This window comes from Platalea leucorodia (genome assembly GCF_965183815.1).
Source record: "Platalea leucorodia genome assembly, chromosome: 2".
Taxonomy (NCBI): domain Eukaryota; kingdom Metazoa; phylum Chordata; class Aves; order Pelecaniformes; family Threskiornithidae; genus Platalea; species Platalea leucorodia.
Window position 1 is genome coordinate 79,384,966 of NC_138824.1, and position 14,387 is coordinate 79,399,352.

Below are 14,387 nucleotides of genomic sequence, written 5' to 3' on the forward strand. Positions count from 1 at the left end.
GCCCTCAAGTGAGAGAGCAGCTGGAATGCATGGAGCTCTGCCTGGGGATGAATGAGCCAATTTAGCACTTACAGGTTAAGATTAAAGAGAGGACAGGTAAAGGTAACGTTGTAGTGGGTGTCTGCTATAGGCCACCTGACCAGGAGGAACAAGTGGATGGGGCCCTCTACAGACAGATGGGAGCAGCCTCATGTTCACAGGCCCTGGTCCTCAAAAGGGACTTCAACCAACCCAATATTGGCTGCAGGGACAACACAGCAGGGCATAAGCAATCCAGGAGGTTCCTGGAGTGCATTGTTGATAACTTCCTCCTCTGAGTGACAGAAGAGCCAACAAAGAGAGGTGGTCTGCTGGAATTCATACCAAAACAGAGGGGCTCATTGGGGTTGTGAAGCTTAAAGGCAGCCTTGGCTGCCGAGACCATGAGATGGTGGAGTTCAGGTTCCTGAGGGCAGAGAGGAGGGTGAAAGGAAGCTCACAACCCAGGACTTCAGGAGAGAAGACTTTGCCCTCTGCAAAGATCTGCTTGGAAGAATCCCATGGAATAAGGCCTTGGAGGGAAGGGGGGCCCAAGAAAGCTGGTTAATATTCAAGGATCGCCTCCTCCAAGCTCAAGAGCAGTCCGTCCCAATGAATAGGAAGCCAGGCAAAAATGCCAGGATGCCTGCGTGGATGAACAAGGAACTCCTAGCAATACTCAAACACAAAACAAAAGCATACAGAGGGTGGAAGCAAGGACCGGTAAACTGGGAGGAATACAGAAACATTGTCCCAGCATCCAGGGATGAAGCTAGGAAAGCTAAAGCCCAAATGGAATTGAATCTGTCCAGGGACGACAATGACAACAAGAAGGGATTCTGTAAGTCCATAGGTGACAAAAGGAAGACTAGGGAAAATGTGGGCCAATTGATCAATGAGAGAGGGGACCTGGTTACACAGGACATGGAAAAGGCTGAGACCTTTGCCTCAGACTTTATTAGCAAGGCCAGCCTTCAGGAATCCCAGGTCCCAAAGACCAGAGGGAAGGTTTGGAGCAAGGAAGATATAGCCTTGTTGGAAGAGGATCAGGTCAGTGAATGCGTAAGCAAACTGGATGTGAGTAAGTCCATGGGCCCTGGTAGGAAGCACCCACGAGTGCTGAGGGAGCTGGCAGCTGTCATTGTAAGGCTACTCTTTAATCTTTGATTGACTGTGACCACTGGGAGAATTGCCCAAAGACTGGAGGAAAACAAACATCACTCCTATCTTCAGGAAGGGAAAGGAGGAGGACCCAGGGAACTCCAGCCTCACCTCCATCTCTGGGAAGGTGATGCAGCAGCTAATCCAGAAATGCATTTCCAGGCACAGTAAGGACAAGCAAATCATTGGGAGTAGTCAGCATGGCTACACCAAGGGGAAGTCATGCTTGCCCAATTTGATGACCTTCTATGATGAAGTGAATGGCCTGGTAGACAAGGGGATAGCTGTGGATGTTGTCTGCCTGGACGTCAATAGGGCCTTTGACAGTGTCTCCCATATGATCCGCATAGAGAAGCTGTTGGTGTATGGGCTGGATGAGCAGACAGTGAGGTGGACTGAAAACTAACTGACTGGCCAGGCCCAGAGTGTGGTGATCAGCAGTGCAAAGTCTTGTTGGAGGCAAGTGACTAGTGATGTGCCCCAGGGGTCAATATTGGGTCCATTCCTGTTTAACATCTTCATTAATGACCTGATTGATGGGGCAGAGTGTACCCTCAGCAAATTTGCTGATGACACAAAACAGGGAGGAGTGGCTATTATGCCAGTGGGTCATGCTGCCATCCAGAGGGACCTCGACAGGCTGGAGAAATGGGCTGACAGGGACCTCATAAAGTTCAACAAGGGGAAGTGCAAAGTCCTGCACCTGGGGAGGAAGAACCCCATGCACCAGTGTACATTGGGGGCCACCCGTGTGGAAAGCAGCTTTGCAGAAAAGATCCTGAGGGTCCTGGTGGACACCATGTTGAACATGAGCCAGCAATGTGCTCTTGCAGCAAAGAAGAATAATGGTATCCTGGTCTGCATCGGGCAAAGTTTTGGCAGCAGGCTGAGGGAAGTGATTCTTTTCCTCTCCTCAGCACTGGTGAGGCCACAGCTGGAGTACTCTGTCCAGTTCTGGGGCTCCTCAGTACAACAGAGACAAGGACATAGCGGAGAGAGTCTAGTGAAGGGCCATGAAGATGCTGAAGGGGCTGGAGCATGTTTCCAATGAAGAAAGGCTGAGAGAGCTGAAACTATTTAGCTTACTGAAGAGAAAGTTGAGGGGGGAATCTCATCAATGTATAGAAATACCTGGCAGGAGGGTGCAAAGAGGACAGAGTCAGGGTCTTCTCAGTGGTGCCCAGTGAGAAGACCAGAGGCAATGGGCACAAACTGAAATTCAGGAGGTTCCCTCTGAACATCAGGAAGCACGTTTTTTACTGTGAAGGTGACTGAGTGCTGGCACAGGTTGCCCAGAGAGGTTGTGAAGTGTCCATCCTTGGAGATATTCAAAAGCTGCCTGGACCTGGTCCTGGGCAACTGGCTGTAGGTGTCCTTGCTTGAGGAGGGAGGTTGGATCAGATAGCCCCTATAGGTCCCTTCCAACCTCAACCATTCTGTGATTTGAACAATACAATAGTTTGAACAAACAAATGTATTTTCAAGTGCATTTCCCAAATAATAAAGAAAGCTAAACAGAAAATCATTAAAATGTTTACCTTGAAAATTAATTGCTTGCCATAGTCTTCATTGAAGTCTGCAGGTATTTTGTCAGAAACACTTATTTAATGCAGCTGTGCAACTTGTATTTGAAATATATGGGCTTTTTGAAGAGCAGTACTCTATTTGTTTTGTTAGTGAATTCATGGCCAGGGATTAAGAAGGGCTTCTATATGTATGTCAGCCAGAAAAGGAAGGTCAAAGAAAGCATACCCTCCCTGGTGAGCAAGACTGGCAAACTGGTAGCAACAGACGACGAGAAGGCTGAGGTACTCAACAATTTCTTTGCCTCAGTCTTCACAGGCAACCTCTCTTCCCATACCTCTCGAATGGGTGGACCACAAGATGGGGACTGGGGGAGCAAAGTCCCTCACACTGTAAGAGCAGATCAGGTTTGTGATCACCTGAGGAACTTAAACATACATAAGTCTATGGGACCTGGTGAGATGCATCCCAGAGTCCTGAGGGAATTGGCTGATGTAGTTGTCGAGCCACTCTCCATGATATTTGAAAAGTCATGGCAGTCAGGGGAAGTCCCTGGGGACTGGGAAAAGGGAAACATTGCACACATTTTTAAAAAGGGTAGAAAGGAGGACCCTGGGAACTACCGACCTGTCAGCCTCACCTCTGTGCCTGGGAAGATCATGGATCCTAGAAGCTACGCTAAGGCACATGGAGGACAGGGAGGTGATTCGAGACAGCCGGCATGGCTTCACTAAGGGCAAGTCCTGCCTGACCAACCTAGTGGCCTTCTGTGATGGAGTGACTACATCAGTGGACAAAGGAAGAGCTACGGATGTCATCTATCTGGACTTCTGTAAGGCCTGTGACACAGTCCCCCACAGCACCCTTCTCTCTAAATTGGAGAGAGATGGATTTGGTGGTTGTACTGTTTGGTAGGTAAGGAATTGGCTGGATGGTTGCATACAGAGGGTAGAGGTCAATGGCTCAATGTCCAGATGGAGATCAGTGACAAGTGGTGTCCCTCAGGGGTCGGTATAGGGGCCAGTACTGTTTAATATCTTCATCAATGACATAAACAGCGGGATCGAGTGCACGCTCAGCAAGTTTGCAGATGACACCAAGCTGAGTGGTGCAGTCAACATGCCTGAGGGATGGGATACCATCCAGAGGGACATGGACAAGCTCGAGAAGTGGGTCCGTGTGAACCTCAGAGGTTCAACAAGGCCAAGGGCAGGGTCCTGCACATGGGTCGGGGCAACCCCCAGTATCAATACAGGCTAGGGGATGAAGGGATTGAGAGCAGCCCTGCAGAGAAGGACTTGAGGGCACTGGTGGATGAAAAGCTAGACACGAGGCAACAATGTGCTCTCACAGCCCAGAAGGCCAACTGTATTCTGGGCTGCATCAAAAAAAATGTTGTCAGCAAGTTGAGGGAGGTGATTCTGCCCCTCTGCTCTGCTCTGGTGAGACCCCACCTGGAGTACTGTGCCCAGCTCTGGAACCCTCACACAGGAAAGACATGGCCCTGTTGGGGTGGGTCCAGAGGAGGGCCACAAAAATGATCAGAGGGATGGAACACCTCTCCTATGAAGAAAGGCTGAGAGAGTTGGGGTTATTCAGCCTGGAGAAGAGAAGGCTCCAGGAAAACCTTTTTGCAGCCTTTCAGTACTTAAAGGAGGCTTATAAAAAAGATGGAGGCAAACTTTTTAGCAGGGCCTCTTGCAATAGGACAGCGGTAATGATTTTAAACTAAAAGAGGGTGGATTCAGACTAGATATAAGGAAAAAAATTTTTTAGAATGAGGGTGGTGGAATGGGTTGCCCAGAGACGTGGTAGATGCCCCATCCCTGGAAACTTTCAAGGTCAGGTTGGATGGGGCTCTGAGCAACCTGATCTAGTTGAAGATGTCCCTGCTTATTTCAATGGGGTTGGACTGGATGACCTTTAAAGGTCCCTTCCAACCCAAACCATTCTATGATTCTGTGTCCCACCTACACTGCATGTTTAGTTCACTAGTATTCAGGACATACATGAAGAAGGTAATATATATGAGATATACAATAATTTAGATGTAATATTAGATATATTTTTAATCTATTTTAACTATAGTTATAGACTTACGAAGGTTTGGGAGATGGCTGGCTTACCTCTGATTTCTTGATTGTGATTTCTTGCTAGCAGCAGTTAACCAAAGAAACTGCAATAACTAGAACTCTGCTAGATACTGGTCTTTACTTTTCTGTCTGAGCTTTGAATCCAGCTTGTGTCTGCTGTAGTTTGCTGTTGCTCAAGGGAAGATGAAAGCATTTACCATGGAAAATGAAGTGATTTTGAAAGATGCTTCCACAAAATCCTTTCTTTCTGCAAGTAAAACAATGGAAGCCAGAACTGACATCGAAAGAAGAATGAACTTGTGCCAGAAATTATGCCATCTGTGGACAAATCCTCATGCCTGTGAATGGGAGGACGAAATAGAATTCCTTATGGCTTTGGACATTCCTTCAAGGACCAAATACAACTCCGTTCCTGTGGTAAGCGCCACATAGTAACTCTTTTTTTTTTTCCTGGGCTCTTATAGGTGGCCTACAGCATTCCTTCCACGTGGGATTCCTGAAGTTGATGACCTTCTCAAACTTCTTTTGAGGAATGAGATTTTGCATAGTCCTAACTCAAGCCTGTGAGTAAAATCCAGAAATCTATCTCTGTGTCTCATATAGCTGATATTCTTCATTCATAGGTATGGAATTGCGGTCCTTATAATACTTTCTTCCAAAAGCAAATCAATAGGAATTTTCTGAGTCACTGTTTTCTCTTGTACAAGGGAAAACAGTAGTAGGTAGCAGGAATATTAGTAGTGCAGTTAGCAGTCCCAGTGGAAGGCAGGGTGAAATAACAGTTCACTGTTGCAAAAATCTCATCGTCTGTGTGTAAAGCAAGAGACAACGGATGCCTGTCCAAAGATTGCTGGGGAAATGCAGGAAATCAATTTGGTAATTTTGAACTATGAGGTAGGCCTCACTGCATGTGCAAGGACCATGAGAGCAGTGAGGTCTGAGGAAAGGTTTAAAGGAAAATGATGGGATAGCTTTAGAGAGATTCACTGGGCACTCTTCCCAAACATAAGAAGAAACGTAACAGAAAGCATGAAAGTGCTTATTTTAAAATGTAAGAAATTAAGAAGAAATGCTGACATCATCGGTTGACTGTAAGAAGGACTGGATTTTTCAGTATTGAACTAGAACATAGTGTTCTGTGTCTTAATACAGTGTGGAAGAGAAGCAAATCCAGAAATACAAAGAGAGAGGAGATGACAAAAACAGGTGGGGAAAGCACCTTTTGCTCTGTTGTTGACAAGTGAAAATTTGCTATTATATCAAGAGCAGAGAAAAGAAGTCATGGTGTTTAGGATGGAAAATGATAAGAGTTAACTGCATGAATGGATAGAAAGGACTGAATATTAGAGACATTATGCCATAGAATGCAGATTTAAACAAACTTTGATTTTCAAGATGTGGAGATCAAAGCCTTAGAATCAAAGATGGTGCCCAAATATTCCTGAATGAGGTTTCATCCACAACGCTAAAGAAAGGAGACAAAATGAGACAAATTATGAACATATTGAACTTGAGACACCCGTAAAGAAAGGTCAGAGGCAAACAATGCTATTAGCTGAATGTCCATACTTATTTCCTCCCAGGGACTCTCATCTTCTTCAGGGTCACATAGAATAGGGCAAAGCCAAGGCCTCACTCGCTCCAAGTCTGTGTCTTCAACTATTTTGCAAAAATAAGTTTTCCAATAAAAATATATCTTACTGGCATGTTCCCAGCTGCCTCTTGTCACTCCAGTCATTTGGCCTGATTTCTTGTTTCAAACAGACCATAATTCTTTGTCTTGTTTTTTGTATATCCCATACTTATCTTCTGATTGAACTAGAGCATGTTTTTAAACAGGCGCCCACTCTTTGTATCAGGAGAGAAAACAATGTAGAAAACAACACATCTTCAGGGAAGTTTTTTGTCGTTGCCTTACTTTAAAAATGTATACCTTATTTCTAGCCTGACGGCAGTGTTTATTAATGTTTAGACATCAAACTTTTTCCCACCTTTTGGATAGATGAAGATTGCCTTTCATGCTGAAATCCACCTGAAGACAGATCGAGATCCATCTGAAGATAAATCTGGGATATAAGGGGAGGTTACTTGCAGACCATTATTAACTTCTTTTATAAATTAACCAGACTGAGATTTCTTTGTGAAGTTTTGCAGTTTTTGTATTGCAGGTTTTGTAAACCTTTTATTTTTTTCAGAAACTTTCCAACCTTGAGGCGTATACCTTAGGATTGGACATGGTATTCTAGTAATGGTGTCAATAATACCATACAGATGCAATATGATATCTATAGTCTGTCTTATTTGTCTTCACCTTATATAGTTAAGAGCTACATTAGTCTTAGTCACTGTATTACGCTGGGAGCTCATGTTCAGTTGGTTACTCACCAAACCCCAAAGGCTTTCATAGATACAGGCTTTCCAAAAAACATTTTTGTGTCTTGTGAGTGTGACCTACTTTCTGTGTTCCTAGATGTACAATATTGCATATGGCAGCATTAAAATGCATGACGTTTAAAAATTAATTCAGATTACTGAATGATTCACAATTATTTGTCTATATATTATTTATCACTTAAGTCAATAATCACGTCATATGGAAACTTCATAAGAAGTGATTTTATTGTTTGTTTCTAGATTACCAATACACAAACTAAATAACACTGAGTCAAGAACACACAGTACTGAACTCATTAATTTCTGTTATGATTTCCCATTTACATTTAGTTTTGGAGATGGTATAGTTATTAAGATTTTTTTTTCCAATCTGGATAACACAAATGTTTTACATTGATTATTGCTGAATGCCAAATTTTAGTTAGAAAGTCATATAATAAGCCAAGTGACATGCTTTTGACATCATTGTCTTTGCCATTCAGATTTGTAATCACCTCAAAAGACAATGTCAGATTTGCTTTGTATACGTGTATGAAAAGTGTTTTCATGCATTTATTAATTTAATTTGCTGCCATACTTGCCATTGTCATTTTTGTCAAGGAGAGGCAGACCTATCAAGGTGAAGGCCCTCTTGAGCTAGGCTGTACAAAGTAAACCAATGTGTGTGGAGTCTGAAAGGAATATGTGACACAATTGTAATAATTCTTTTTAATTAGCCTTAATCTTAAGCAACTATCCAGCCTGTTACACAACACATATCAATTCTTCTCAACTTACATCATTGCATAATTTTAAAATCGTGTATCCTTTGAGATTTATTTGCAAAATATTTAAGAAACAGCATTCAGGATGACAGAACTACAGCATAATTAATTGATCCTTTATAAACATATCTAGCTAATAACTATGAAGTCTTAATATTCCTGTTCAATGTCTACAATAACATTTTTTGTACCAAAAATAGCTAAAGGTAAGGCATGGTGTATAAAAGCATTCTGTGTTCCCTTGAATTAAGCTGAAACCTTTTGATGTGCTCGAGAGGTGGTTGTTTATGCACTGTGTCCTTCAACCTAAAATAACGCCGAGAGTGATAGAATGAAAAATGACAACAATTAAGAAGAAGCTGAACCTGCAAATTTGTTTTTATGGATTTTCCTGCTCTGTGTTGCAAATGTTAAGATTTAAAATACAGAATAATTCAGACTTCTATTGTTCACAGTTCTCTCTTCAAGGTTAATTAATTTTGAAATGAATAGAATGAAAATACATAGCCATGTATTTGCCTTTATCCCCAATCTTTTATGAATTGTACTAAAAATTGTTAAGTATGTCCCTGTGCTTTTGCATGTGCAGACAGACACATGTGGAAACTCATGAGAGTAGTGAAGGACCCCAGGTAAGTTGCTTTGTTTGCCTCTGTTCACTTGGCAATAAATTTCAGAATGGTGCTCTTCCTTTTGCCACTCAGAAGAGCAGGGAGGCTAGCGACAGTTGTATCACTCCCTGCAACACCAAAGCTTAGGAAGATATGACCAGCCAGACAACACAAACGGGGATATCAGTACTAATATCTGCCTTGCCATGTCTGCAAATATGATGTCTTTATAAGAAAATACTTCAGTGAACTGTGCCAGTCCGTCAGTCTGCAGCATGTATTGGTGCCTGGGATTCTTCCTTTTCAGGTGAATTCTTGTTGTATTTCATGAGGTTCCTGTTGGCCTCTTCCTCCAGCCTGCCTGGGTCTCTTTGGATGGCAGCCCTGCCTTCCAGCATATTTACTATTCTCAATTTGAAGTCATCTGCAAACTTGATAAGAGTGCACTCCATTACCACCTCCAGATCACTGATAAAGATTTTAAACCTGACAGGTTCCAGTGCAGACCCCTGCGGTATCCACTTGTCACAGGCATCCATGTAGAGTGCTGCCCATTAGCCACCACTCTGACCCTGCCCATCCAACTAGCTTTTTACCATCTAGTTGTCCAGCCATCCAGACCGTGGTGGTCTAATTTGGCTAAAAGAAGTAATTAATTATGGCTTAGCTAGACAAGCGAAATGAGTCTGTCAAAATGTGGATTAATCTATCCGCTACACTAGTAAGCAGAGTTCCTTCTGATTACCTCCAAGGCTAATGTTGAACTGTGTATCTTAAGCAACATAGTTGATTTGTCTGGTTTGTCTTTACAAGTGTCACTGAGCAGATAAAGTTTGACAGCTTGCCCAGTATCAGTTTATGTATTTATGATATTGGGTACTCATCAAGCCTTCACTAGCAAGAACTAGTAGTTATAGGAAATGCCTATTCTCTGTTGGCTAATTTTTTCAGAAGAACTCTGAAAATTTAGTTCAGAGTTTGAAGTAGTCGAAGCTTAATAGTGAAATAGTGATACAGTGTGGTGACTCTCCCACAATAGACATTCCAATGTACTTAACTTTTTGTGCACAGTTGATGCCATTCCATGCACAAGTTAAATAGGCAACCCAAACTGTTATTTACAGTCAACTGAACTGATCATGATTCCTCCATCTAAATGTTTGGCATTGAAAACGTGTTTTTAATATAGAATGGAAATTTTTTAAAAGATTAAATTTTAATTAAAATTCTCTCAGGTAAAGAATGATTTGAAAAGAAAAAGGGAAGCAGTTTGATACTTACATTAAAGCATCTCCATTTGTGTTTGTAATGAAGATTTTTGATAAAGGAAAAAAAAAAGAGCAGTGTTGCAAATGTGCTAAAATCAGTTGTTGGTATTGATTTTAAGAATAATAAAATACTTCAGTATTTTTTTTTACTGTCACATGCCAGCAGCAGTGCTATAGGTGAATATGCTGATGATGATATGCCATGAACTAACTAGTAACTATAAAAATAACACATAGTATAAATTTTGCAAATCTACCAAATTAACAAAAAAATTGATTCTTACAGGTTTGGGGTTTTGTTTGTTTTTGTTTTTTTTTATTTTAGCTAAGCAAAAATCACCCCAGAGTGGTATGTTTTCAACATTTTTGTTTCCAGGAGACTTTTTTAAAGTTTAGTTTTAGTTCCAAATCAGAATGAAACCCTTTTTTGAACTGCTGTATTTTCAATTTGAATTAGAATGCCAAGAATTGAACAGGTCTGTCCTCAGTCTTATCAAAAGCTGTTTAATAGCTTTAATATCTAGAAAAAAAGGTGCATGTCTCTGATGTCTTGGTGATCTATAGCAAGATATGGATCCTCAGAGAGTGCTTGCTTTTTGTACTACTCTTTAAACTTCTCTAATTTAATTGAGAGGTTGGACTGATATTAAACTGGTCTTGATGTTGAGCTGTTCTTTGTATAACTTTTCCCACTTTTATCACGTCCATTCACCCTAATTGAAAATATCCTTCCCCCCATCCACGCAAGAAAAACAAATCACAGTTTTAATGTTTGTTACTGCAATGATGAATACCTGTGTTGTTTTATATCATGGTCTTGACAGGAAATACCATTTTTCTTGACCTCCTCATGTCATTTGTGTATCTTTCACACTTGTATAATGCTCAGCCTTGTTTAATAATGCCTGTCTGATCATCTATATTGCCATGAAGACTTTAAAAGAAGGAGGATAATGTGCTTGTCAAATCTTTTATCCCTACCAAAATTCTATGGTTGTCATGGTAACTGTGGGGAGAAAAAAAAAAAAAAAAAGGAAAAAGAAAAAGCAGATTGTGGCTTTCTTAAAAGATAGTATTTCATGGCCATTAGAAATAAAATAATGAGAAAATACTGTAGTTTCTCTGTTGCTCTGTAAGGCAGGATACAAACAATGGTACTTAAATTTTACAAATAAAACAAATTAATGTTTTCTGTTTATTAGAAATGACATCAAGTCTTCTTTTTCACTTCAGTCTTCCTCGCCTGGGGCATTCCTGACAAAATAACAAAACTGAATTCAACCTGTGTGTTTTAACAGCAGTAAACCCCTTCATGAACATTATAGTTTTTGAGAGGTCTTTAACTATGGAGTTCACCCACCTTCCTTATCATCTCATCATCACAAGGGTGAGATTGTTCACCCTCCTAAAATAAAATTTCGTTAATTTGAGGAAGCAAGGTCATTTCCTAATGACAAATGACATTGTGATAAAGTGCTGCATAACAGTTTGGAAGATTTTAACCATCCTAAAAGCCCATTGATTTTACTAAAGAGTCTTTTCTCAGAATTGAGCTAATTACCCCAAATAACCTAATGCACCTCATTATTTAAAAATAAACCTAGTCAATGTGAAAGTGAGTGGTAGAATCAGACTATACAAGAAAAAGGTTGCTTCCCTTCTTCCATCTGAGGAAAGATTTTTATTTTAAAGTAATCAAATGGGAGTACTGTATTTATTACACATGCAGCCATACCATTTTATTCTATGTTGCCTAAGCCTTCCTATCTCCAAAAACTTCTTGGAAATGGACAGACGAAAAATCTGTGCAACTGCTAAATAATGGTACCGTTTTGTCACCGTTAAAGAAAGTCTTCAGGAGTCACATTCAGAGTATTTGGAATATGCTTTCATTTTGAGATAAAAGAAACTGCAGGGAGACTGTCCTAAATACATAGAAACTTGGGCTGTAATGGTCTGTATGGTCCTTAGTTGCCATGAGAAACATCGACCATTGTAGCCCAAAACTGTCTGTGAGGCTAGAGTTTTGAATGAGACACTTACATATCTACTTTGCCAAATATTGAAATGGTGGTTTCATGCTAATTTGCTGCACCAAACTGGAGATATTTAATTGGTTGTACTTTGCATGTTGCTTCCTGCTGAACCCAGGAGGATTCAGTCCTGATGTGACAAAGATATATGCTGCTATGACTGAATCTGAGAAGTGAACCAGTCTCTTGGAATACAGTATTTCTGCCATTCTTGTGATACATTTGTATAAAGATTTGGGTGAAGGATTCAGCTCTTTCAAAACTAGGGTATATTTATTTTCAATAGAAGACGACAGCTTCATCTTCATGGTTTTTGGCACCACCTGAGGGAGAAATCCTGTGGAAAATGTAAGTGAGATTTGATCACATACATAACTAAACACCTTAACATGATGTACACGTGAAATGGGCACAATTAATTGTCAGGATAACTTAGAGTTTTCATTGTAATTCCTGTTTTGGAATGCTTGAACTTGTGATATTAATACCATTGGTTTTAGATGGGGCTTTATGGAATATGATATATTAATATCTAAAATTCCTTTGCTCAATAGTTGTCCTGTATCTTCAATAACTACTTTTTAACAGAAATTATAAGACATAGATGTAATATAAAGTACATGACAACATAAGAGTCACATTATAAAAGAGCCTTCTGCAGAAAACAACCTTGAATCTAATGATCCCTAGATGATCCAGTTTAAATGAAACAGTAGAATAAACAAAAGTATGTCTGTAAGTAAGGATTTTGATTTTGAAAGGGCAAATTGAGAAATTTTGCGAACCAATTAGAGACAAGGACTGGATTGAGAGTTTAAGGACTTTAATATAGAAAAGCCAAGCACATTAGTTCAAAAGAGCGAACTCTATCTGGAATTTGCAGGCTAAGCAAAGAAGAAAAGGTTGCAAACAACATCCCAGGACTAAAAAACCACCAGGAGTAAAACTACCTTCAAAATGGTAATGGATATAAAAAGAGAAATTGGTAAAAAGAAAAAAAGAAGAATTGATTTTATTTGGTGATAGAAAGAGTAGAGATAGAATAATAAGGTAAAGATAAACCCTTGCAAAAGATATTTAAACACATTAAAGAATAACTTTAACCAGAGTTATAAAAAAAGGACAACAAAGTAAATCTCATGATATGAAGGCAGAGGTAGTAATGAAATGCAAGATTTTGTTAGTGTAGCTCTAAAACAACATGCATGTTGTGTTTCAATTTTCAATCCAGCTGATGATGCAGATTACCAACCTCTGGGTCCCAGCCTTCCTGTGGACCAGCCATGTGGCCTGTGCAGAGTTACATGCTGCAGGGCCTCTTCTTGCCACATAATCTGGCATGCATAAAACATAATAGATCTAAGAATTCCTGTGCAGAAAACTTACATTGAAAAGTGAAATAATGCTATTATCTGCAAATCTGTTTACAATTTCTGCATCACAGGAAGAATCTGCAGAAATGAAACAAAAATACAAATTTCATCTGTTTTGTTTGGTGCAATCCTTACATTTATTGATATATTTCTTTGAACCCATATTGATTTTACTATTTTACACTTGCCATAGTATTTATCAACAAGAAGTGGATTTTAAGTATAGATATTTTAGAATTCCATCTTATCTTACTTTAGAAAAAACCTTATAAATTAAATTAGTTGGATTTTAGCCCAGATAACTGAAAACAGGTGTGTTCAAGAAAGACTAGTATTCTATACATTTATTCTTAAATGATTACTTTTATGGAGAATAATATTCTGCTGTAAATTTGTTGTTCTGTACAGAAGAGAACAAGTCTCCTTCTCTGTGGAGAACTTCTGCATGAAGTTTACCAGGAGAATATAGTTTTGCTTAGCCCACTGAGCCTATATAAAAGGTTCACATATGTTGTATTAGAAGAAAAATTAGGAGCTGTAACGATTGTGTAATGCATTTAAAGACCACATCACAGAGGCACCATCTGCACTTCACTAAGGGCTTGTTCTAGCCTATGCTAAAGCCCAAATATGTCCCCAGAACTACTAACATTAGGAAGGTTAATTCAGTTTTCCTTGGTTTTCTGTCTTTAGTTTTGCTGAAAAGATGAACTAGAATTTGCATATAGCTGCTTTTCTCACTAATTTTATTGGGTGAGATTTTATAGTCTGAACAAAATATCACTGCTAATGTATGTATGGTTTCACACATATCAATAAGAAAAAATAACCTGTGCATCATAGCCACTTCTTGTCATTGCCAGCATTATCCCTGATCTGGAGGTTCCTGTGCTGGATAATTTAAAACCAACTATTGCAACCCTAAATAGAATTTTGAAGAACCTTACCAGTAACATTTTCTAGATTATCAGAAACATTCAATAATATTTCTGAGTTGTACTTCTTACACACCTTACAAGACCTTTTCACCTTGCTCAAGGTACATAATAAACATTAGACAATCAGAATTACCAGGGGACTTACACCTGATGCTCTTTGAAATCTCTGTCTATTGAGAAGCAGGGTGTATTAGTCCATGTGAGATTTAT